The 24,669-nt window shown below is 34.0% G+C and overlaps 1 protein-coding gene across 1 annotated transcript in view; it reads left to right on the top strand.

Annotated features, from left to right (window-relative positions):
- The first annotated feature begins 4,207 nt into the window (after nucleotides 1-4,207).
- The window catches only part of LOC118500231 (protein eyes shut homolog), a 271,851-nt gene continuing 251,389 nt past the window's right edge, over nucleotides 4,208-24,669 (top strand). Inside the window, exons 1-2 of the mRNA XM_036024309.1 lie at nucleotides 4,208-4,368; nucleotides 15,117-15,270. The gene's annotated coding sequence lies outside the window, so the exon portion shown is untranslated. The remainder of the gene's footprint in view (nucleotides 4,369-15,116; nucleotides 15,271-24,669) is intronic.

Raw genomic sequence — 24,669 nt, 5'->3', positions numbered from 1 at the left:
CAGGAAAAATTCTACCACATCAGGAGAATAAATTTTACTGACTTCTAACCTGGAATTTTCTTCCATAAAGATAGAATTTAAGCTCATGAGGGTGAAGTATTTATCTGTTTTGCTCACCATCTATCCCTTGACCAGTTCTAGCATGGACTAGCACTCAATAAATATTTGCTGAATGAATGAAACATGAGTGACTCCAGCAGGATAAATAGAAGTAGTAGAAAGAAACAGTTGCTAAAACCATAGTATGGTAAAATCTCAAATATGCAACATTTAAATAGTTGCCCAGTTATATTATAAAGATTCTACTAATTTAAACCCAAGTCCATCTCTTTGTAATCTTATCCATTTTCCTCTGCCATAGCCACATCTAAATTTGTCATTCAAACTTTCCTTCTCCAGTGTAGAGCTTGCCTACCTTGCATTTTAACTTGATGGCCTACGTTTTTTCTCCTTATATATTAAAAAGTGGTACATGTGCAGTTCCGAATCTGTTAATATTCTATTCTGTCTGGTCCAAAACTAATGATGTTGCAGCCTTTTGTGGTCACAAGAAAGCACATTCATCCTCTCACTCATACTTCCCTTGACGTCTTCTAAGAATTCATTTATTTAGAATATTCTATTTCACTAACCAAAGTTAATTTACCTCCTTATCCAATGTAACAGATTCAGATTTATTATTTTATCAGCTCTATCCAAATTTCTTATATCTGTAATATATGTGGAAAAACATGCACCCACTAAAAGTTGTAGCTATTAATATAATATGATAAGGAGTTCAAATCTGGGGGAATATTAAAGGTGAGCCTCGAATGAAAGGAAGTCTTATGTATCTGGGATTACGGGAAGGGCATTCCAGACAATGAGAACAGTGTGAACACAAGTGAAACCACAGAAGAAACTGTGGTTCAGCCTTGCTGGTAGATATGTGTGTGTGGAAACACAAAAAAGAAGACCATGGAGAGCCTGGTTTACTCCATAAGCCTATGAATTATTCCGTAGTACTGAAGATCTGAGATGATTACAAATGAATGATGCTGACGTGACAGCAATGACAGCTATCAGACGCTACAGAAAGGGAGGCCAGTTAGAAAGAAGCTGTTCCCAATACTTAAGTTGAAATGTAATGAGAACTTAAATAAGGGCAGAGGTAACACAAGGGAAGTTTCAAGATTCTATCTAAGAAAGAGATGACAGGAATCAGCAACTAGTTTGAGAAGAGATGGGTGGATACTGATGCGGAGTTTCTAAGCCTGGGAGAATATGTGCTTGGAGGAAGAAAATGTAGGATCAGATTTAGAAAAGACATAGATGAATTATGTCCCAGGACGGAGCTTTAAAAACAGCACACTATGGAATAATTGAAAGAACAATCTGAAAAAGTGCTATTGGGAAGGTAAGGAAGACAATCAAATTGTAGTATAGTGTTGTGAGGGACAAGAAAAGAGAAAATTTTAATAAAGTAAGTATTAAGTATTACAGAAATTTTCTAGGCATATTAGCACTGATGAAAGGTTTCCGACTAAGCCTAAAAACTTTGGGAAAAAAAGATCCAGTAAAATAGCCAGTTAGGTAAATTTCTAGGAGTTTAAAGACTGTGTGTAGGACAAAATTTTTTTAATATTATTTTACCATATAAATTAAATCAAGCAGTTTGCTAATAGATAAATTATATTATTTGTATCTGATGATACAAAATTACAGCTACAAACAAGATGTTAGACATAAATCTTCCTTTTACAACCAGGATATAATGTCATAAACAAAATGAGGTGCCATAATCTAAAAGCAGGTTTTAACTGGGAAACACTTGATAAAAAAGGGGCAGCATTTGAAAAGGAGAGGAGTTTTAGAGATAATGCTTTTGAGGACAACAGTTTTGTAGAAAGCTATCAGCCAGCCTCACTCTTTACACTCTCTCACTCACCGTGTGACGTGTTTGGTGGTAGCCTGTAACTAGATCACCTGGGAAAGAACACTGTGGACCAACAGTCACACATTCATACCTGAGAAAGCCAAAGCAGCCTGTGTGTGTGTGTGTGCATGTGTGTTATGGAGCAAGAGAGAAGAGACTGAAAATTAACTATACTCCCACAGACGGTAGAGCAGGGAATGCAGGAGTGTTTACCATGAACTAGATAGAGACCCTCAGAAAAGAGATTTGACCCAGAGTCATTTTTTGTTCTGCCCAACTGGTTTTACTAGTTAGGTGACTGGGACCACCTTACATTCACTTCAGGGTGCTTGAACGCTAGCCAGGCTTCTTCCTGACTCTAGGCCTTTGACCTCACTCTTCTTAGTGCATTTACTTTAGAAAACTTTCAGTTATAAATTCTCTCTTTGGCCCCTTGAGATGTAAATCTTTTTGAAAGTGTTTTGGCAGTTTGCAACCCAGGAATGTCTTTCTCCAGAACCTCTTTCAATTGTAATCAATAAAGATCATGGTCCTATCTCCATCTCTATGGAATGGCAGCAACCTAACTTCAATGGGTGCCTTGCTCCAAGCTGTAAATTACGTCTTGCAATGAAGACATGAGAAAGCTTACATTTTGCGGGGTAAGGCCAACTAGCAAAACAGGTAGCTGATGATCCCTTCATCTCAGCTCTTAAAAAGTCCATCACTTTTTGTTTCAGAAAGTGGAGCAAAGACCGAATTCTGGCCTCTCTTCACTATTGCATTAGCCTTCAAAATGTGCAACTTTGTCTTTGACACAGGGAAGTGGTTATCAACAGCAGGGGTCCTGAATATAATGTGAAAAATCAGAGTGGGACCAAGTTAAAAGTGACAAACCCAAGACAGGCACAAGTCCTACGACTTGCAGTTGGCAGAGGGTTGCTAAAGACTGCACAAATCCTCATGAGTCATAGGGTTGCCAAATTTAACACTAAATATAGTGGACATTCAGTTCAATTTGAATTTCAATAAAGAGCAAATAGTTTTTTTAGTCTAAGTATGTCCCAACACTGCATGAGATATACTAAAAAAAAATATTTGCTGTTTATTTGAAGTTAAAATTTAACTGAGGCATCCTCTATTTTATCTGACATTCCTACCATGAATGAAACAGATCATTTTAAACAACTATTCCTACAGAGCAGGAGGCCTGCTCACAATATTAATCACCAGCTTTAACAGCTCTCCTTTCTTTATGTTCTCTCTCCTTTAAACTGTGCCTTCACACCTTGCCCTCTCCCATTTGAAACTAGAAGGTCCAAAACACAGCTGGCCTGAAGGGAAGGTTGTAAGAAGGAAAAAAAGAACAGAAACCAGGTTCTTTCTGCCCTTCAAGACAGACCAGTACCAGGCACCCTATAGGCCTTGACTGGTAAAGGGGGTGGGGGAAGTCATATCTTTGAGGAAGAGTAAGTGTTGATGAATTTCTTAGACCGAATGTGAGTTTTCTAATTATTGTATAATTAGAAAGAAGGATGAATCACAGGGATTGCCAAGTTTTCACCCAGAGGCAGAGAAACTTCCCATTGTGAGTGAGACAAAAAATAAAGCTGCATTTTCAATATCTTATATAATATATTTGCTAAGTGTGCCAAGTCTATAGATTTAATCATATATATGACAGCAAAAATAATACTTTTAAAATTATGTGCCTCAAGATTTTATGAGATTAATCAATTAAAATATAAGAATTCTAAAAGAGGAAGCCCTAAAAATTATTAATAGCCTTACATATTCTAGTAATGCTCCTTATAAAATATTTTACATATTAGTGAAAATCACTAAGTATTATTGAATAATAATAAAGGAATGTGAACATTTTCTAATCTTTTATGTCACAGATTTTAGGATATAATTACATCAAATAAAGTTCATCATTTTAAGGCTATAATTTGATGTCCAGCCATTTGTACTGCAGAATACTTTAAGAATCTAATGAAAACTATTATTTCACAAATTATTTTCATATACTTTCAGGGTTTTTATTCACCCTTAAAGCTCATCCATGAACAAAAAATTAGATTCTTGCTTCAAGTCTTTTCCTCTAGACTGGTGGTTAATTATATGAGACAATGACTTTAAAAATGTATTGTACTTATATATCTAAGTTTCTTAAAGTTGGGCCTAAATAATATTTATAAATATCAGTTTTATCTTTTTAAGATGAATGACAACTATTAACATTATATTCTTATCTGCTTGATTAGCAATATAATATATCAGAATATAGTAACATGATTTTTTTTTAGATGCAGGTTTGTTTTTTTCCATCTTTCAATGGGAATTCCTATTTAGAACTGCCTTTTTTTACAACCCTAAATGGATTGAAGTTTCTGCTGGAGAAGGAACAAAACAGAATTGTTACCATCTATTGACTGTAAAGACAAGTGCTTTGAATGGAACCATTCTCTACAGTGAGTATTAAATGCCCTCCTATATGTTGTTTCTTTCTCAAATGATAACCCATTAAGTCAATGAATTTTTCATATAAATATCATGGGGAAACTTTACTAGCTAATGCATGAAGCATTACAAAAAATTTGTTTCTTTCTAGTTTTTGTTAGAAATTTCTTTATTTATGAGTCATTCAATGGAACGTGACTTACAAACAGGATCTAAACCAGCAAGGGAAAATACAGCAAGCATATGAATTTGACAGCATACTGTATAGCTATAGCAGTAAAACACAAATGCTGCAAATGTTTCAGAGCATATTTTTATAATATTAATCACTAAATATAAATTGAATGCAATACTTGTTAACTTGGAAAAAGGCATTCCAAAGCTGGGATTCATTTGACAATTGGGGAAATTCTTATCACTCCTTTAGTGTCAGTATTATCTTAAAATTATGTTTTTTTAAAAAGTGTTATTCAAAATATTTGTTTAAGGAAATCCCTCTATATCCAGGGTTTTCTATATCATGCAATATGCTCACAAGGATCTCTGTAACCAGAATTTATGGGTCTCTTGTTTCTATGGCCAAACAGCACTAAGTGTATTACTTCTAATATCCAAATGTGACAATTGTTTATTTCTTTTGGAATGAATGCTCAGTAGTTTTAACAATTCTCTATATTGGAGGTGTAATGTTTTCTTGGATAGATTATCTACTGCAGGGCAACTCATTATTCCCTAGATCATTTTCTCTTCTCTTTTAAAGTATTTGCGAAATTGATTCATTACTCTATTCTTTCTTTCTAAACAAAATTAAAACCTCTTTATTGTTTGACTTTGAATAAAATGCCTAAAAGGAAGCATTTTTTTTTGGAAACTGGGTACAATCAGAAGTTTTGAACATTACGTTAAAACTGAGAATTTATGTTATATTTCAGAAAGAAACTAACTTGTCAGAACTAGGCCAGCATTATTTATTTCTAAGGAATGTAAGCACCCATGTTTAAATGATGGCTTTAGAATGTCTGGCTTATTTATGTTAAAAGACAAAAAAGAAGTTTAAAAGAGGGAAATTTGTGTTTATATTCAAAACTTAAATGGTTGTAGACGACCATGAAATTTAGAGTTAATGGTGCATTGCAGGGGAACAAACAAAACCACACAGAACAAAAAACACAAACATAATTTAAAGCCACAAAACAAGATTATTTTCTAGCTCTGCAATCTTTTAAGTCATATAGAATTGGAAAGGTGTTTCCTTGTGGAAAGTGTGTTTTTACTAAGTAAAAACAGCTCTTGACCAAAGAAGCAGCCGACTTCTGGGAATCCTCCTCCTCTGGGTCCTTGCTTCTGGCTCACGGCCATAGCACCACTCAGTGTGCTCTCTTTCTGAAGGCTATGGAAATACATGCCCAGCTTAGATACATATCTCCTGCTTGCATTGGTTCTTTCATATAAACCAATAAAAACCCAAGATGATGTTAGTGTCATAGGATTATTTTTGCCTTTCATATTCACTGATCTACCAAAAACATTAAACTAGAAATTATCGGTAAGAAAGCAGTGCCATTGTATGATTCCCTAACTCTGTCCTTGTCTTATATAATTATTGTTATCACAGCACTGGATACATCAAGCCTGTTTAGTCATTGGAATTTCATAGCCTCTGAATGGAGAAAATATTTTTGTCTGTAAAGCATTCTTTTTGTTCATTTGTAAAATGGTTATTCAGTCCTACTGAGGGAATACATCAGTTGCCTGTTTCATGAGGTTGCTGCTTTTTTAGATTTTGTCAAACTCATAGAAGCCTCACTACAGATGAACACAAAGGTTTTTGTGATTCAGTTAGACACCCATATTTTATAAAAGGTATCCCTTAACTTGACTTAAGGGCTAATTTCTTTCCTGTTTTGTGTAGGAGCAATTAAAAGTAGTAAGGAAATTAAAACAGATGTTTCACTTTAGAGTCTAGAGGTTGATTTTATCTGGGTTTTTTTTGGTCTGTTTTATTTGTTTTATAGTTTTGACATTTTTTTTCTATTTGGAACATTTCAATAAAAACTCAATTCCATTCTACAAACACTTATTGAACATTGGTATTTTGTATCATCAATATTAAAGGGAAAAGGATAGAGAATACCAGGTTGCAAGCCAATGTCAGGTCTGAATTATATTCCTAGTTCAAAACCGTAGATTTATCTTTTCTCAGTTTGCCTCACCAACTAATTGATGTTGAAAAGGAACAAAAGGAACATAAAACTTGAATCCTTATGGGTTATAATAAAAATCCTTAGAAAGGATAGTTTAAAAAAGAACACTCTGTGGGAGAGAGAGAGCTCTGAGAACAGCAGTCAGGATGAAAAGCAAGCTTTTTGAATTTGCAACTGAACCAATATGGAATTCTGGAACTCAGTCAAAGGAGCTACTAATAGGTCACAGGAGAAGGGATGAGACCACACAAAACTCTTTAGGTGCACTTTCAGAAAATGAGCTCTCTTCAACAAGCAGTATCAATCAGGAGGTTTCGTCATGGGATATATTACTATGCAGTTGAATCCATTCTATGCTGCTTCTTTGAAAAGAAATAAGCATGCCTTTGGAAGTATGTGATCTTTGAGAATTAGGAGCAAACATCTGACCAAGTTACAGGAGGCAAATTACATGAGCAACTCCAGTGGGAGAATGGGATTCAGAAGCAGTCTTTATATTATTTAATGTTTGTATTTAAGAAACAGGTAAAAGAAGGACTAGTTTTAGGTATTTATTCCAGGTAGGAATAGACAGAACAAATAGGATTAATGGGCCCTCCCTTTTTGTGCATTTAGTTAGAGCTAAAAGGAGAGATTTCTGATATTGCTGAAGAAAACAAATTAAATCTAAAAAATCAAACATCTGCTTGTCTCTGTAAAATGATTCTCAGCAGAATACACAATATCTTCGTTAGCTACTTATGCCAAGGTCAATGAAATCTCATGGTATTTCCTGATGTCATATCAAAAAGCATCTTTTCTTATAGAAAAATGTTTGCTGTCACAAATAGTAAGGGTATTAATGTTAAGTGAAATAAGTCAGAGAAAGGCAAATACCACATATTGCCACTGATATGTGGAATCTAAAAAACAAGATAAACAAACAAAATTGAAACAGACTCATATATACAGAGAACAGACTGATGGTTTACAGAGGGGAGGAGCCTTGTGGGCTTGGTGGAAAAGGTGAAGGGATTGAGAATTACTAATTGGTAGTTATAGAATAGTCAAGAGGATGTAAAGTATGGCATAGAGAATATAGCCAATAATATTGTAATAACTATGAATGGTGCCAGCTGGGTACTAGAGTTATTGGGGGATCACTTAGTAAAGTATATGATTGTCTAACCACACTGTCTAAACTATAGTGCCCACCTAAAACTAATACAAAATCATATTGCATATAAACTTTAATTGAACAATGAAATTTTTTAAAAGTTTGCTCAGTTGCTTAATCAATTTTGCAATGCACACCACAAAATTGGAGGGTATCTTTGTCCCTTCTTACTAGCACCCAAGGGAGCGTGAACCAGGTGAATATGGAAGGAAGTGGGATTGAAAACATGGATGATGAATTCATACATTGCCATTCATTAGGCATGTAGAGATTGCTTTTTGTCTTATCTTTTTTTATGACGGCAAAAGTCTAATTCAACAAAATTTAACTGAGTGCCTAGAAAGTACACCACACTCCACTAGGCACAGTGGGTGATACAAGATGAATAAGAAATGGTATATATCCTGTTTTCTCACCATTTAGCAGAGAGATACTATGAACATCCTTCTATGCAAAAGCTGATCATGATAAGTCTTAAAATAAGAGTACCAGTTAAGAACTGGGCTGAGAAGAGATTCCTTACACTAGGAATCTGTTCTTATATGTCTTCACTAAATAGAGGTCACCTCATAACCTAGACCTGTGTTTCACATCTGTACTCCACCAACCTCCTCAATACCCCACTCTTGCCTTGCATAAAGTAAGCACTTGAATAGTTCTTGAAGTTCTGTTTATGAGGTACTCAGTTTTGATGGTTGTGATGAAAAATTGGTAGGTACTGAGATTTTATTTTAGGAAATGATTCTGTTAAACATTGTTACACTTTCTTCCTCTGATAAGTTGGAAAAAGGGGTAAGATTTCAAGAGTCGAGTCAAAATGTAGTGTATATCAAAGATAATTTTTCCTTGGGTCTACTTGATCAGGAGCAGAACAGGGTGTTGGCAAATTTTTTTCTGTAATGGCCAGAGAGTCAATAATTTTGCAGCCCTGGCTGGCGTAGCTCAGTGGATTGAGCGTGGGCTGCGAACCAAAGTGTCACAGGTTCGATTCCCAGCCAGAGTACATGCCTGGGTTGCAGGCCATAACCCCCAGCAACCGCACATTGATGTCTCTCTCTCTCTATTTCCCTCCCTTCCCTCTCTAAAAATAAATAAATAAAATCTTAAAAAATAATAATAATAATTTTGCAGGTCATACAGTCTCTGCCACAATGGTTCAACTCTGCCAAATACAGCATGAGAAGAGCCATAGACAAAAGTAAATAAATTAAATATGACTGTGTTTCAAAAAACTTTACTTACAAAACCAGACAATAGCAGAATTTGGCCTATAGGCCATGATTTGCCAACCCTTGACTTAGAATGCTAATTCATTAAACTTCTCTTGAACTAGAACAGTCATGTTAAGAATAATTAGACACCATTGCTATGACTGACATTTATGAAGAAAAAAGTCAGTGGGAGACACAACTCTGTTTCTGAGCTTCTGATGTCACTACAACAGAGAATGACCTAATGAGGAACAAACTTGCTTCTAGTGGGCAGAGGTAGGTATAAAAACAAATGAACTCAGTCAAGGATTGAGATTTCTGCCATGACCATCTCAAGAAGAGTATAATCCAGTGATTAAGAAAACTACCCAAGCTAGACTACCCAACTCCGCCTTTTGGACAAGTTACTTAGTGTCTCTGTGCCTCAGTTTCTGCAAAGTGGAATAATATTAATAATGATGATACCAAAGATATCAGAGTTGTTATATGACTGAGACAGTTAACACATTCAATGTGCTTAAAACAGTGTTTGTCACATGGCAACATGAAGTAAATACTAAAAATCTTATTCAGATAATGCCTTAATCTCTCCTCCCTTATAACTTGCCTGGTAGGGACATCTGGGAATTAAAGGCTTTGGATGGTATATATTTGCTAAAATGTGTCATTAGTGTTACCCATTTGATAGACATATCCATTTAGGGAAAAAATAATTAGACTATAAAAAACGCTGGATTCATGAATGTGACAGTAGTATGATAGTACAATTTTTTTTTATTTTCATTTTATCTATTTCATCCAAATGAAGAGGATTAATTGCCTCTAAGAGTCTTGTATTACAGATTTTTTAAAACTAGCTAAACAAAATTAACAACCTAGAAAAAAATTAAAATATGCTGTCTATCAATTTTAGAAACTGGCCCAGAAGACATTGTGCAGCAGCATGATCGTGGGTAGACTGTTGCCAGGATCCTTCAGGTCTCCTTAGAGCCCCTCTGCTTGCCATCTTTCCCCAGACTGACTAGCTCACCTTAACCACCTCACTGTTACTCTAAGGTGTCTTTTAACCACATGCAGCTGCTGCTAAGGTTGCTACTGGGGTTACTGCTTCTCTTTACGAACACTACCCTTTAAGGAGAGCCTGGAGAGAGGAGTTCTAAAGCTGCAGCAAAAGCATGTGTGTTCAGTAGGGAACTCAGTGCAGGCTCAGAGAGCAGTCTTTACCATTTACCACAAAGGTGACACCAGGAACGAAGAGATCATCCATCTGCTGCCATAGGCACCTCGAAATGTCAGTAGGTGACCCAGGGTAGACTTGAACCTAAGTCAATGTGAGCTAACTGTACAACATGAGTAAATCAATTAACCTTTCTATGCTTTAGTTTGACTATAAATATTGCAAATGTAATTTTTATTACTCAGTTCACAAGATTTGAAAAAATATATATAAAAGTATTTTGAAAAATACAAAGTGCCATAAAAATATATGGTATTATTTCTTTTATGAAAGGTGGTAGAGGTCCATGTTACTTTATAGAAATTTACAAATTTGGCCATCTACATGCATGATTTAATAAATATATTATTTGTATTAATCACTATCCATATTATAAGGAATGATATTGAACTTCATTTTAACTCAAACGGATGACCAACTGACGAATCTCTTCTGAATGTTTATTTATACATGATCGCAAATCAAATTGTCATTAATGTTTGGGAGCAATCATTGTAATAATTCAAATGGAGAAAACACCCATTTCTAATGGACATAGTAAACCATATAGCCATATCAATCATAAACACTCTATCTTCAATGAAGTGAGAAGTATGTATGCTTACAAAATGTCTGACATACAACCCAATGCAATACCCAAGTGAACCAAAATTTTTAAAAAGTTGACTAGGATATCATTCTTGCCCTCTTATCTGGATTATTTTATTATTATTTCTTTCTTGTGAGACTAATAATTTATATTATATACAGGATGGGGCAAAAGTAGGTTTACAGTTGTTCATATAGAAAATAATACAATGATTAATAAATAATAAAAGAAAAAACTCTGTGTTTCACATACTCACAACTATAAACCTACTTTTATCCCAGCCTGTATAAATATACTATATATAAATTTCAGACTCAAAATTATGATATTTTCTTCCTAAAAAGCTATGATATTTAGAAACTAGAGTACACTGTTTTGCAAGTAATTATTACTGATTATTATTCTAAGCAGCATTTTTAAAGTTAATAAATTTTAAATCAAGAGATACAATCAATGATTTTATTAGGATAAATAAAACTTGAGAAGTATAAATTTTACAGTTTCAAAATATTTTCTGTATAAATATTCAGAAAACTCACAACATACTGATTTATTGAAAAAAAATTATAAGATAGACAAGGAAATGCCTAGAATTGTATAGGAAATGGAGAAGCTAAAGAACTTATATGCACAACCCATGGGCATGAACTAAGGCTGGTGGGAAGGAGGTACCAGGCAGAGGCGGGCAAACGGGGGAAAACTGGGACAACTGTAACGGCATAATCAATAAAATATATTTTTTAAAAATAAAAGATTACTACACAGCCTAAAAACATGAAGAATTATCTCAAAAAAGAATAAGATCACACTTCTTGACTAATGCATCATCAAGTATCTTTTCAGTGAAGCAACAGAATGACTTTCTTCAATGGTTTAATAATGAGCTCTTCTAAAGCTTTCAAGTCCTGTCCAAAGGTAGTACAAATTGCAATATTATAAGGAAAAAGACACTGCTTCTTGCTCACATTTGTGTGCATGTATGTGTGTATACATATATACATACATACACATATATGTGTATATGTGTGTGCATACATATAATCTTATACATTTGAAAATATATAGGGTGGGGCAAAAGTAGGTCTACAGTTGTGAGTAAACCTACTTTTGCCCCACTCTGTATATGTTAGAGAGAGAGATATCAACATTTGTTTGATGTCTTTGGGTTGAACTAAAGTTAATGTGGCATATGGAACCTATAGAGCTTAATATAAAAATATACATCCTTCTAACAGTAGTCATTGCTTGTAATATTCTTCAGTACTTCTATTTTGGAAATTTTATATTCTTTTTATTTTAATATTGCACTAATTTTTCAATTCTAAAATCAAATAATTTTACCATAATTATGTTTGAAAATATATGGCCTTTAGTACTATTTGTGAAAAACAAAGAATTCCTCCTGAATGTTTATTCATAACTTCCCTCCTATTACATAATCTAAGTTTTGTAATACAAAGTCAATTGATTAAAAAGTGAAAAAGTCAATCAAACAATTCTGACCTATATTCCCTGAAGTGAATTGTTTACTATTAAATCATGTAAGTACATCAGTAGCCACAGGTCTTCTATCTCCATGCCTACTGCCACATGTTATCAGCAAAATACTTTGCATTCCTTTACAAAACAAAAAATAACTTATTAATATAATAAATACTGTGATGAGTCAAAACCTGTTACTACAGAGCAGACTACAGAGAGAACTAAGCTTAGTTGTTTTTCATTCTCGGTTCCATTACCTTTATCAAAGCAGCCTTATCAAGTACTATATTGCAGGGTAGCCATGGTTGATAATAGGAAGAATATTCATCCCTATCATTGATTTTAGTGGTTAATCTTCCTTTAAAAATAATTCATTCCTGAATGGTAGTGTATACACCTTGTTTAATGTGTATAATCAATTTTTCAAACTCAGTTCTTGAAGCTTTAGAAAACAAATCTTGTACATATGGCATAATAGCTTGCACTAAATATTCAGCTCTGTTCTACTCTACCTTGTGTATTGTATTTCTAAGTCTTCTATTAAAAATATGAGTCTGAAATGGTAACATAAAGAAATTATTAAAATATTAAGTATTAGGAACTTTTGAATAAAAATAGTGGGTTGGAGCAGGATAACAGACTGTCCCATTAGTGCATAACAAAATGAACCACTCTTTTGTCTCCCAAGAGGATAAGGATGGAGAACTAGACAATAATTCAAGAATGAAAAACAAGTCTGTGCCCTTTTAGGATAGAACCTTTATTGTATCCCAGGAGAGAAAACAGAAGATGCTGGTACAAAGTTTTGTGTTTCTTAATGTGCTCCCGTTGCCCTCAATGCCCTCTCCCAGTTTTAAAAAAAAAGTCAAAAATAGTAATAAGAGTTCTTAATTAAAATCTCAAATTCAGAGAAAAACAGCCTGGATAGGAAGTCATGGGAGAAGTAAAGGGAAACACTAAAGAGTAGATGTCAAAAAAAAAAAAAAAAACTGCTAATGGATCTCAGGAGAGGCACATGGGGTGAAGCCGCATTTCCTGCTGCCAGGCATTGTGCTAATTGGGCTATTGTACAGCTGACGTCCTCAGAAGTGTGATAAAGCCCTGGGTGGGTTAAATGGGCTCTAGCAAAGGACATTTAGGAGATCTCGGAAGAGTGGTTTTCAATCATTTTTATGGTGTTCTTTGCTACTCATATTTTACCATTAAATCTTTAATACAGTTTTATCCAATGGATGACATAAAAAGTACTCAATTTATCACAAAGAAAACAACTGATAAATTGACCTACACTAAAATTAACAATGTATGTTCATCAAAACTGACCCTGATGAGATTGACAAGACAGTCCCCAGAATTGGAGAAGGTATTTTCTATGCATATGGTTTACAAAGAGCATGTATCCTATAGGCATACATATAGATATAAATATGACATATACATTGATGTCTGTATAATCAACAACAGAAAAAATAACCAAATAGGAATATGAACAAGAAATACAAACTGACACTTCACAAAAGAGGATGTCAAAATAGCCACTAAACATGAAATTATGTTCAACTTCCCTAATATGAAGAAAACAAAAGCTACAAAATAAACAGAATAGTTAAATCTACAATTTGACCGTGTCAAGTGATGGTAAAAAATATGGATCAGCTGTAACTCTTACATATACTGCCGGTAAGATATTAAGTTGAAGTTTCATTTTGGAAAACTGGCAATAGCTGCTAAATTAATCATAAACTCACAGAGCAATTGATCTCCTAGTTATACACATAACAGAAGCACATGCACTTCAACACATGAGACACATATGAGATTGTCATAGCAGCCTTATTCATAGTAGCCAAAAACTGGGAGGGGAATGTCTATTTATAGAAAAAGGGAATAACTGTTATTTAATAGAATATTAAAGCAATGGAAATTAATAAACTCTAGCATGAATGTGATCTCTCAAACATAATGTGCAAAAGCACATAGACACAAAAGAGTATATACAGTATGATCCACTAATACGAAGACTACAATCAAGCAAAAGTAGTCCTAGCTGCTAAACATCAGGACTGTGGTTACTTTTGGTGGAGGAAAGAAACAAGTAGTGATTGATAGGATTTCTGATAATGTAATAATATTCTTTTTTCTTAAATTGATAGTGTTTGCATGACCAGATTCACTTTCTGATAATTCACTGAGCTAAATGCTTAAATTATGTGATATTTCTGTATGAGTTAAATTCTAATTAAGAGTGTTTTTAAAAGAAATCTACATACTTACATGGGAAGATGTCTAAAATGTATTGTTAAATAAAAAGAGAAAGGTGAATAAAACTATTTCTTACATTATTTTTAAAAATAAAATCATACTATAAAAATATTTTTATGTGGATAAATACACAATAGAAGAGAATGCATCAAAGTGAGATGAAGAATGGGCTGGAGGAAGGGAGAATGTTTCTCTTTTTTCTTTATAATTTATCATTTATTTTTATGAAAGATATTAAAATTAAAATATTAATAATAAGTCACACTATATGTCAATATTCAGTATATACCAGGTACTTTTCATTTATTATTTTATTTAATTATCACAGTAGTTCTAAAAATTAGTTGTTCTGATTATCCCATTATAATATATAAGAAAATGGTACTCAAAATAGTTATGGTCATCTCTCTATTAGTAAACAGAGTGAGACGTTAATCTCATATCAAATTAATGCTGTTAACATCATGCTGTTTTCAGCCTGTGGAAATTATTGTGCCTTTCTAACATAGGACGGTTACATATTCCTTGAGGGCAAAAATTGTGTGTTAAATGAAAGATTGTTATTGAATACAGCACATCTAAGTTTCTCTCTAATGTTCTGTAATTTTCTTCTTAAAGGTAGTGAGAAGAATTTTGGACAGCAGTTTCTTCATTTATTTCTTGTGGAAGGAAGGCCCACTCTTAAATATGGATGTGGAAGTTCCCAAAATAGCTTGACTCTTTCTGCCGATTATACCATTAACACAAATGCATTCATCCCTGTCACCATACGGTAAGTGCCCCACAGTATTTCTTTGAACTCTAGTGCTCAGCCTTATTTTTTAAATGTTATTTATGTATATAACAGTCACCCAAATACAGAAAGACAAAAAGGTTCATCTGAAAATTATTTTGCTAATCTTATTTTTTTCAGTTTTGTAGAGAACTAGTGGACATTTTGTCCTGTCCAAAATATCCACAAAGATATTTGGTCCATTCCAAAATGTCCTTGAAAGTTGATTCTATCCAGGACATGCACAGTTAATATAACTCCCATTCTCTGCAAGATTCTAACCCCAACCCATCTGTCTGAACCATGTGCCATTACCAGCGAGGCTGCTGAGGCAAGGAGGGTTATTATTGGCAGTACGGCAACAGCAAAATTATTGGGCCAATAAAACATGATAGTATTTTGTATGTGTTACTCCTGTAAACCACAAGTATACATAAATGTTTGGGGCTATTTGAACTAAGGACCATTTGGCCCAGACCATATGTCTCATTTCAGTACATGTTTTAGACAAGCCAAATGTTCTGCAAGGTAGTGGAGCAAACTACAAATTAAATTAAGATGTAATTTGATATAATCAAATTGTACACAAAAGGAATCAATTTCTTTGAAAATACCATGGAGCAAATAAAGTCAGGTTGTTCAACTGAAGTTAAAATGGAGTTCAATTGTTTAACAAAATATCTTTTGAGTGAAAAGGGTACAGCTGTTAGGAATTGGTAGGGAGTTGGGGGCATGACTCTGCACAGAAAAAGGAAATCCAATAGAAAAAAATTAATATTAAATGGAAATATCTTTCTGGAACATACAAACTTTTGGAAGGCAGTCTTAAAATTAATTCATGCTTCAAAATAAGGAAATTGCAGAAGAGAGAAATGGCTACATGCAGCGGTCACACCCCAAGGGCATTACTGAATGAAATTTTCACAGAGCGGCCAAGAATTGAAACTTCTTCATCAGTATAGCAATCTAGTGATAATGGTCTCTAAAGTCACTCTATCTCAGTTAAAAATAATATTTTGGGTCTGAGCTTATATGTTATATGACAATTAGAGAAGTGAGTCTGATCAGCAGGAGTCTTGGCTAACCTATGAATGTTATAGAAATCAAATAAAATTTTCCAGGGTCCGCATCAGTCTAAAAATGAAATCGAAGAAATTGACACCAATCAGAAAGTAGAAGTGCCTTATATGCCTTATAAAGGCAAGGACAGTATCTTACTCATTTTTAATGCACTGAGCCAGGATGTCAGAGGGGAAGCTGCTCCTTCAGTAAATGTCTGCAAACAAGGGATGAAGGTATCTAGGCTGAGTAATTCAGTTGATTATGACAAGAAGGCAATGAAATTACCCTAAGGTAGAAAATTATAATTCATAAATTAGACACACCATTTTGGAACACTAAGATCTATATGGACAAAGCAAAATTTCAGATTATCTCTCTTACAAGGTTAGCAGTTGATCCCCCCTGCTGCCCCCACCACCCTACCAAAAAGAGGCAAATGAGAAGTTGAATAACATGGACACCAATTTAAAAGCTATTTCTGCTGATAATACCATAATTCTAAATAATATAATCATTTCATATGAGCAATGGCACATCTGATTGAATACAACATCATTTTTATTTTTGGACAAACTTTCTTTAAATGATTTTATTTTTTGCCTTTAAGTAATAATAACCAAATGGGACAGTCCTCAAATAAACCACTCAGATCCTTAGGTAGCCTGAAGTTGAAATCATCTTGTAAAAAAAATAAATACTTTTAGTAAAACTGAAAACCAAAGACATTCCAAGTCTTTCAGTTAATTTTATCTAAAATTTAGAAAGTAAAAATACAGGTATCTCTACTGATGCAAAAATGAAAATCTGCCTTACCTTCGAGGCAATATCCTGTAAGACCTCAAAGTGACAATAGGTTGTATTAAAGGCTGACCCTACACCTATATTACACATGGTATATTACTGTTATATACAGCACTTAAACTCATATAATAAATATAAATTATTTAAATTTATGTAGTAAATTTTTGATGATTTTTTTCTTAATCCCTTCACCTATTTCACCCAGCCCCCAACCCCTCTCCCTCTGACAGCTGTCAGTCTGTTCTCTGTATCTATGAGTCTGTTCCTATTTTGTTTATATTGTTCATTAGCTTCCACATAGAAGTGAATTTGTGTAGTATTTGTCTTTGTCTATATATTTCGCTTAGCATAATACCCTTTAAGTTCATCCACACTCTCACAAAAGGTAAGATTTCCTTCATTTTACAGCTAAATAGTATTCCATTGTGTAAATGTACCACAGCTTTTTTACCCACTCATCTACTGATGGACACTTGGGCTGCTTCCAGATCTTGGCTGTTGTAAGTATCACTGCAGTGAATGTAGGGGCATGTATTCTTTTGAATCAGTGTTTTGACTTTCTCTGGATATATTCCCAGAAGTAGTATCACTGAGTCATAAGGTGGTTTCATTTTTAATTTTTTGAGGAAAATCCATACTGTTTTCTACAGTGGCCGCACCAGTCTGCATTCCCACCAACAGTATACTAGGACAAGTACTCCTTTTCTCCACAAACTTTCCGACACTGGTCATTTGAAGATTTATTGATGATAGTCATTCTGACTTGTGTGAGATGATAATCTCATTGTGGTTTTAATATATATTTCTCTGATGATTAGTTACACTGAGCATCTTTTCATATGTCTATTAGTCATATGTATGTCTCCCTTGGAGAAGTGTCTATTCAGATCCTTTGCTCATTTTTTAATTAAATAGTTTGGTTTTTGGTGTTGAGTTGTTTGAGTTCTTTACCAATTTTGAGTGTTAACTCCTTATCAAATGTATCATTGGCAAATACGTTCTTTCATTCAGTGGGTTGTGCCTTTATTTATTGATACTTTCCCTTACTATGCAAAAACTATTTAGTTTGATGTAATCCCATTTGTTTACTCTTTCTTTTGTTTCCCTTGCCTAAGGAGATATATCAGAAAAAAATACAACAGTATATTGATTACCAGAGGAAAGGGAGGATGGAAGAAGGTAGAAGAGAGTAAAGGGAGGATAAATCAATGTCATCACAATAAATTCAATTAAAGAAAAGAAAAAATATTGCTACGAGAAATGCTCAAGATTTTACAGCCTATGTTTTCTTACAGGATTTTGATGATTTCTAGTTTTACATTTAAGATTTCCTTCACCAGGCATAATTTAACATAAAAAGGGTGGGTCTTGTATTACAGCTCATCCTAGCATTCTAATTCTCATGAACAAGGTTTTTTCTATGCAAATCCATAATAAATTTCTCCCTGAAAAGCATGTGAATTTGGTTATTTTTAATTATATGAATATTGATGGAGTTTTTCTTATATTTAAGTGTTCTTAATAAAATACCATAGACAGATTGGTAAGGACTTATTTTCAAAAATCAGTGGAATGACTTCTAAGGTAAACATGTAGAAGATGGCTTTGAATTTTATTTTGTTATTAGCCCCAGAGAATAAACATGTCAGTATGTCCTCATACTAAATCTGCTTTATATCTGTAGGGTAGATAACAGAAGTAGAACAAACTTGAATAAACCACTTGTAGTAATTGAGGTCAATTCAGTATCAAGGTAGAAGTTCTTCTTAAATGAAATGGAGCAGAGATCACAGTTCTATAGATACATTGTAATTCATACTCATGCACAGTTTGTCTTTCATTTAAAAAAAATTTGAAAGGGATCACAGAGAGAGAGCCTTGGTTTTCACCAAGGTTATTCTCCTTCAGCAAAGTTCAGAAAAATTGTCACACAATATATATAGTTTTTAAAGTTTCTGAAGTTTAAATTTTTCTGGCACCTTTTGTGTCTTTCCTATACAAAAACTGTCTCTTTATCTATTATTTTGTTCTCTAAAGAAGTCCTATACTCTTTTCCCTAGGTTATTTACTGTGTTGTCTGCATGTTTAAAAGCCACATAGCCTATTCTGCCTTCACTGTATTCCACCATCCCAAACACCTAACAACATTTCCTCAAAGATTCATCTTGAGATATAAAGTTACCCATGTATGAATCTAAGGTACACTCTAATATCTAGTCATTAATTTTGGTTAATAAGCTCTTAGGGTAGCCAAAGCCAAGTGGATGTTGGCCAAGAATTGCATGCCAGAATACATCCCTATCAGCCACATTTTGGTAGCAGGTCAGTGTCAAGAAATGCACACTGGGTTTAATACCAATTGGACAAAAGCTAGAAAAGTTTCTAAGTAGCTGGGCCACAAGAAGCCTAGCCCTATTCAAACATCAAGTAAAACCATTGCAATTATTTTTGTCACATTATGTTCTTAGATATCTGGCCAAGAAAAGAAAATAAACTAATAAAAACTGCTGCTGAGTTTTGTAAATGAACTCATTGTTACCTCCTGTTTGATCTTATTATTATTCCCTACAGTTGTTTGATGAAGGAAGTAGATTAAAAATTTATTATAATGCAAAACCAACATTAAACTCAGAAAATGGGAAATGAAAAGGATTCTTAGTAGGATTGATTTTGACTATATCAAATGAAGAGATTTACTAGTAAATTATAAAAAATAAAAAAGAAAGAAAATATAGCTTCTTATAATATTCATATTTAATTTGTCAAATGCCTTTCAGAAAACTCTGCTCAAAATCAGATTCTAGTGCTCTGCCATTTTCCCCCATAAATGCTTTGTTATTACAACTTGCTGCCCAGCTGGTATTGACTTATAACTCTATATAGAGAATGAACAGGAGACTTATTCAGGTTTATGTAAAAAGAAAGAGTATCCATAATATATTATCAACTGTAATTTTGAGAACTGAGAATGTTCATGTTTCTGATATTCTAAAATCTATAAAAGTTACTCTCACAGTCCTGATAGTTAATGTATATACACTATGGATTGTCTGCATTTAGTCTTAGAGCCAAGAAACTGTGTCATAGTGAGAACCTTCACTTCTTGAAACAGATGGTGACTTTTGAACTGTGCTAAATCTAAAAGATATTAGATTTATTCATAAAATGCTGCCATGTCAATATGGAAAGTTTGGCAAGCTTTTCATCTTAAAAAGGTCAAACTATCACTTCAATGTTAATTTCTGTATAGTTTCCATCACCTCTTCCATCTGGTATTTCTTAGAGGAAATACAGGAAAACTAGGATTCAAATGGGAAATGCAGTATAATACTTTGTTATTAAATTGAGATGCATGTAAATACATAAATCTAAACATTTCTCTTGCTCCTTAATCCATACATAAGACAGTATTCACACATAGCATGTCCATATATAATATACATCAATACTAACTTGGAAGCAAGTTGTAGTATAGTTTATTTGCATTCAGTTGTGAATACCCACTATAAAATGAAAATTTCTTACAGTAAATATTAAACTTAAGAAAAATTTTAAAGAATTTCTGTGAATATAGAAGTTGATGATTTTAGTGTTGTTTAGGATGATTGGATTGAGTCTTCTGCTAACATATATAGTTGTATTTCAAATTTGCATATATCTTAAGGAACAAAGAAGTTAAGTATCAGTTTGGTGCTTACTAATGCAGAAATATATGAAACTTTCTGAGCAAAGGCATCATAATCTGAATGTAAGCCAGAAACCACACAGTATATTCACAGAATCATATGTTAGTGGCTTCAACTAGCCAGTTTGATATTTTTAAAAATTTTCAGGTGATTATTTACCTATGCAATCACATGTGTGTTCCTCTCACCTGCAATTCAGATCAATTTTTCCAAATCTAATGACTTAGCAAAGTTACAAAAGTGAAGACTCAGGTCCACAATTTGCCATCTTCTGGTGTGTTGAGATGCTGAGACACACCAGGGAACTGGTTAACCCTCAAATCCTGAGAGCAACCACAAAGACTCTAGTCTTTGAGAAGACTCTTTCTTTGAGAAGAAAGAAAGATAACAGTTGTCAAGTACAGCTATAACACGGGGTGGAAAGTGAACTGGAGTTTGAAAAAAGATTAAGAATTTATCAAGGGGACAACAGATATAAAAGGATCAGCAAAAGTCAGCATGATACAGAATAACACCATGGCTCACATAGGAAATTGTATGGAAATTGGGTCTGATGAGAACATGAAGTTCAAGGGTTAGTTCTTTAGCAAACCATCATGAAACACAATTTCTAATGCAGAGCATCATAATAAATTAAAATAAAGCTGAGAAATTATTTCAAAAATTAGTCACATATGCTGCAGAAGGCTTCACATTCTTTCATGCTTCATTATTAGGGATGGATTTCTACAATTGTCAGAAAGGAATATTGAGGAAGTTTATATTATTCTTATGTAGTGGCAGAAAATATGGCAACATGAACTTTAATCCCTAACAGCCTTATCTCTTTGTAATTCTAAAATGTGTGTACTCTATCATCTTTAAGACAAAATTATGTAAAAAAGTAACAGGAAGCTAATGAAGGCTTAGGGGTAAACTGACTATATAGGAATTTAAGCCAAAAAACAATAATTGGTAGAGCCAAAGAACACTTTGCTGCACAGGGAATTTAAATAAAAGGATTAAACATGTTGAAAAATAAGATTTATGAGAAAATGTCAAGGCCTTATTTGTTTATTAAATGAAGTAGTAGTGATTTAATGGTGTAGATTTATGTTCTACATATTTTCCAACCTGCTTCTGTAGGCCCCTTACTACTCCCTGACTAGGATCTATCATCATGGTTAAAGAATATTTGGTTACTGCCTTAAAACTACTACCAGGAAAGATATTTTACTGTAAAAATTCTTTAAATCCCATTTTTAGTGGTAGGCCTCATTCCTTGTCAACATATTTATCTTGATTAACCTATTTAGAACAATTCTCGCAGGGTGGAGTCAAAATATAGACAATCTTTTTTATTTTAAAAAATAGCCAGCCATCTAACTTTCTAAAAGAAACTATGCCAGCTTCATCATCAACAAACTGTGATATCATCAATACACTGAATAAAAAGATGTATATTGAGATGAATTGTTTCACAGTTTGACATCTGTGAACTCTGTTTTACCTAACACATATTCATTTAAGAATAGTTTAAGACTTTTCAAAGGATTTACTAAATTTTTTAATTGAAAGCTGGCTTCATAGATAGAAACTGGTATTGAGCCAAAGTGCTTGAATTCAATAAATATAAAATAAAGACTTATAATACTTCTTCAGATAATATTCTAATGGCATCATGAGACAGTAAATTTCTGCTTTATGGTGTATACTGAATTCTATCCTTGGTCCCTCCTACTTTTAACTTTGTAATAGCTTAATTAATTCTAATTACCAGTAACATCTGAACTCCAGACAAAATATTAACAAAAACAAAAAGGAGGAGATTGCAGGATAGTCTGTATCAAATACCATAAATGTTTACATAGAAGCTTATTAGACACTTCGGTAAAGCTCTCACCATTTGGAGGACAGGAATTTTCAATATGTGATGGCCTGGTATGAACTCCACAATGCCCTGAAATTTCTTTCAATCTCCCAAATGAATGAAAAGCAAAGGAGCAGCCCTGGCTGGCATAGCTCAGTGGATTGAGCGCGGGCTGGGAACCAAAGTGTCCCAATTTCGATTCCCAGCCAGGGTACATTCCTGGGTTGCAGGCCATAAACCCCAGCAACCGCACATTGATGTTTCTCTCCCTCTCTCTCTCTCTCTCTCTCTCTCTCTCTCCCCCCACCCACTGCCCTCCCTAAAAATAAATAAATAAAATCTTTAAAAAAAAATTTAAAAGCAAAGGAGCATTCTCCTGCTCGTATTGTATCAGCAGTGACCCTCATTCTTGCCAATAAGCCAAAGTGGCAAAGACAGTGCTAAAGAAGAATTTCAACTCCTCTAGTATACAGACCTCAGAAAAAAAAGTTATGGAAATACAGTTCAAGCTTAGCATAGCCTCTGTGGAGAATTCTTAGAAGAAGAAGAAGGAATGTCTGAGATTGGCGACGCACAGAAACCATCTATGAGCAAAGTCAGATACTTGTACCCAAGAAGCCCTAAGGATTCCTAAAGATATTTAAGGAAAGAAATTCTATAATTGCAATTCCTGCAGTTAAGGAAATTGGTTCTCATCCACTGAGGCTTAATAACTGGTGTCTTAGGTCAGGTTCCTTGAAAGTAGACAGTAAAGAGTTGCATCTAGGAAGTTTACTAGGGAGTGCTCTTGGGAACAACATCTGGAAGGCAGTGAGAAAAGCAACTCTTGAGTAGAGGTAGAAGGTGAATTGGAAAGCAGTTGCAACAGAGGCTTCAGCTGCCCTTACAGGGAGCTCTGGAATAGATATGCTCATAGTCTCTCGAATTGAGTCAAGGGGACCTGGCCTTCATACACCCCCCCAAACCCCAGGGAAGTCAGGCAGCACACCACAGCATTCACTACAACTGGTGAGGCTCACAACTACATCAGCACTTAGTAGCCAATGAAGGCCAAGATGCTTGGACTTGACTTACAGGTAAGCAAGCTAATATTGTTAGATAAACTAGACACATAATGCTACACCCATGATAACCTCCACCATTCAACAAAAGGCTGAATTCCCCATGTTAATGACATAGTTCTACTCTCTCTGGTCAGTAGTAACCTAAAGAAATAGTGAAACTTAGGAAGAATAGGTAAATACTAATCACATCAAAACCCAGAATGCCAGTTTTATAGGTGAGCATCAGCATGGGCATGGAGAACCACAAATAATGTCATTCAATGATGTGTCATTAGAACATAGAGCACTGCCCATTGGTAACAGGTTAGATCTTTATGTCCATTATGACTCAAACTGAAGGCACAGGACCAAAAAAGCAGAACACTGTGAATGGGGTAGTAAGGGAACATAGCACTCTCTGTATAACTCCAAAAAAGTATTTTACCTGTCTGTGCCTTCCTTTGAAACATGCAGATAATATAACATCCATTTTCTCTTATACAAGCTTCTGTGAATATTATATATATATTCCTGTAGTTATATATATATATCTTATATATATTTATATATGTTATGTATATTATATATATAACTTATATATTTCCATATATATATAAGTTCTTTGAAAAGCATCAAAGGTATAGTATTATTGTTCTGGTTTATCACCCATAAAAGTCTATTTCTTCTATTGCTGCCCTGGGACTAGAAAAATAGCTCACCACTTTTTATTTTATAACATCTTATTAAAAACACTTCATAAAAACTTTAATGAGGTTTTCTGCAGATATTTCTCCTTCCAATTAAATAAACTTATTTTCTCATGGTTTTGTTCCCTAAGCATTTAATTATTCAGGCCCCATCTTCTGCATCTCCTCCAAAGTTTTCAACAGCTCTATCAGTTGAATTTAATGTGATTTAATCAATTAATGGACAGGAAGATCAAAGACATCATGTATAT

Source organism: Phyllostomus discolor, chromosome 4, assembly GCF_004126475.2.
Source record: "Phyllostomus discolor isolate MPI-MPIP mPhyDis1 chromosome 4, mPhyDis1.pri.v3, whole genome shotgun sequence".
Taxonomy (NCBI): domain Eukaryota; kingdom Metazoa; phylum Chordata; class Mammalia; order Chiroptera; family Phyllostomidae; genus Phyllostomus; species Phyllostomus discolor.
Note: the sequence above shows the minus strand (reverse complement) of the source record. Positions and strands in the feature narration are given on the sequence as shown.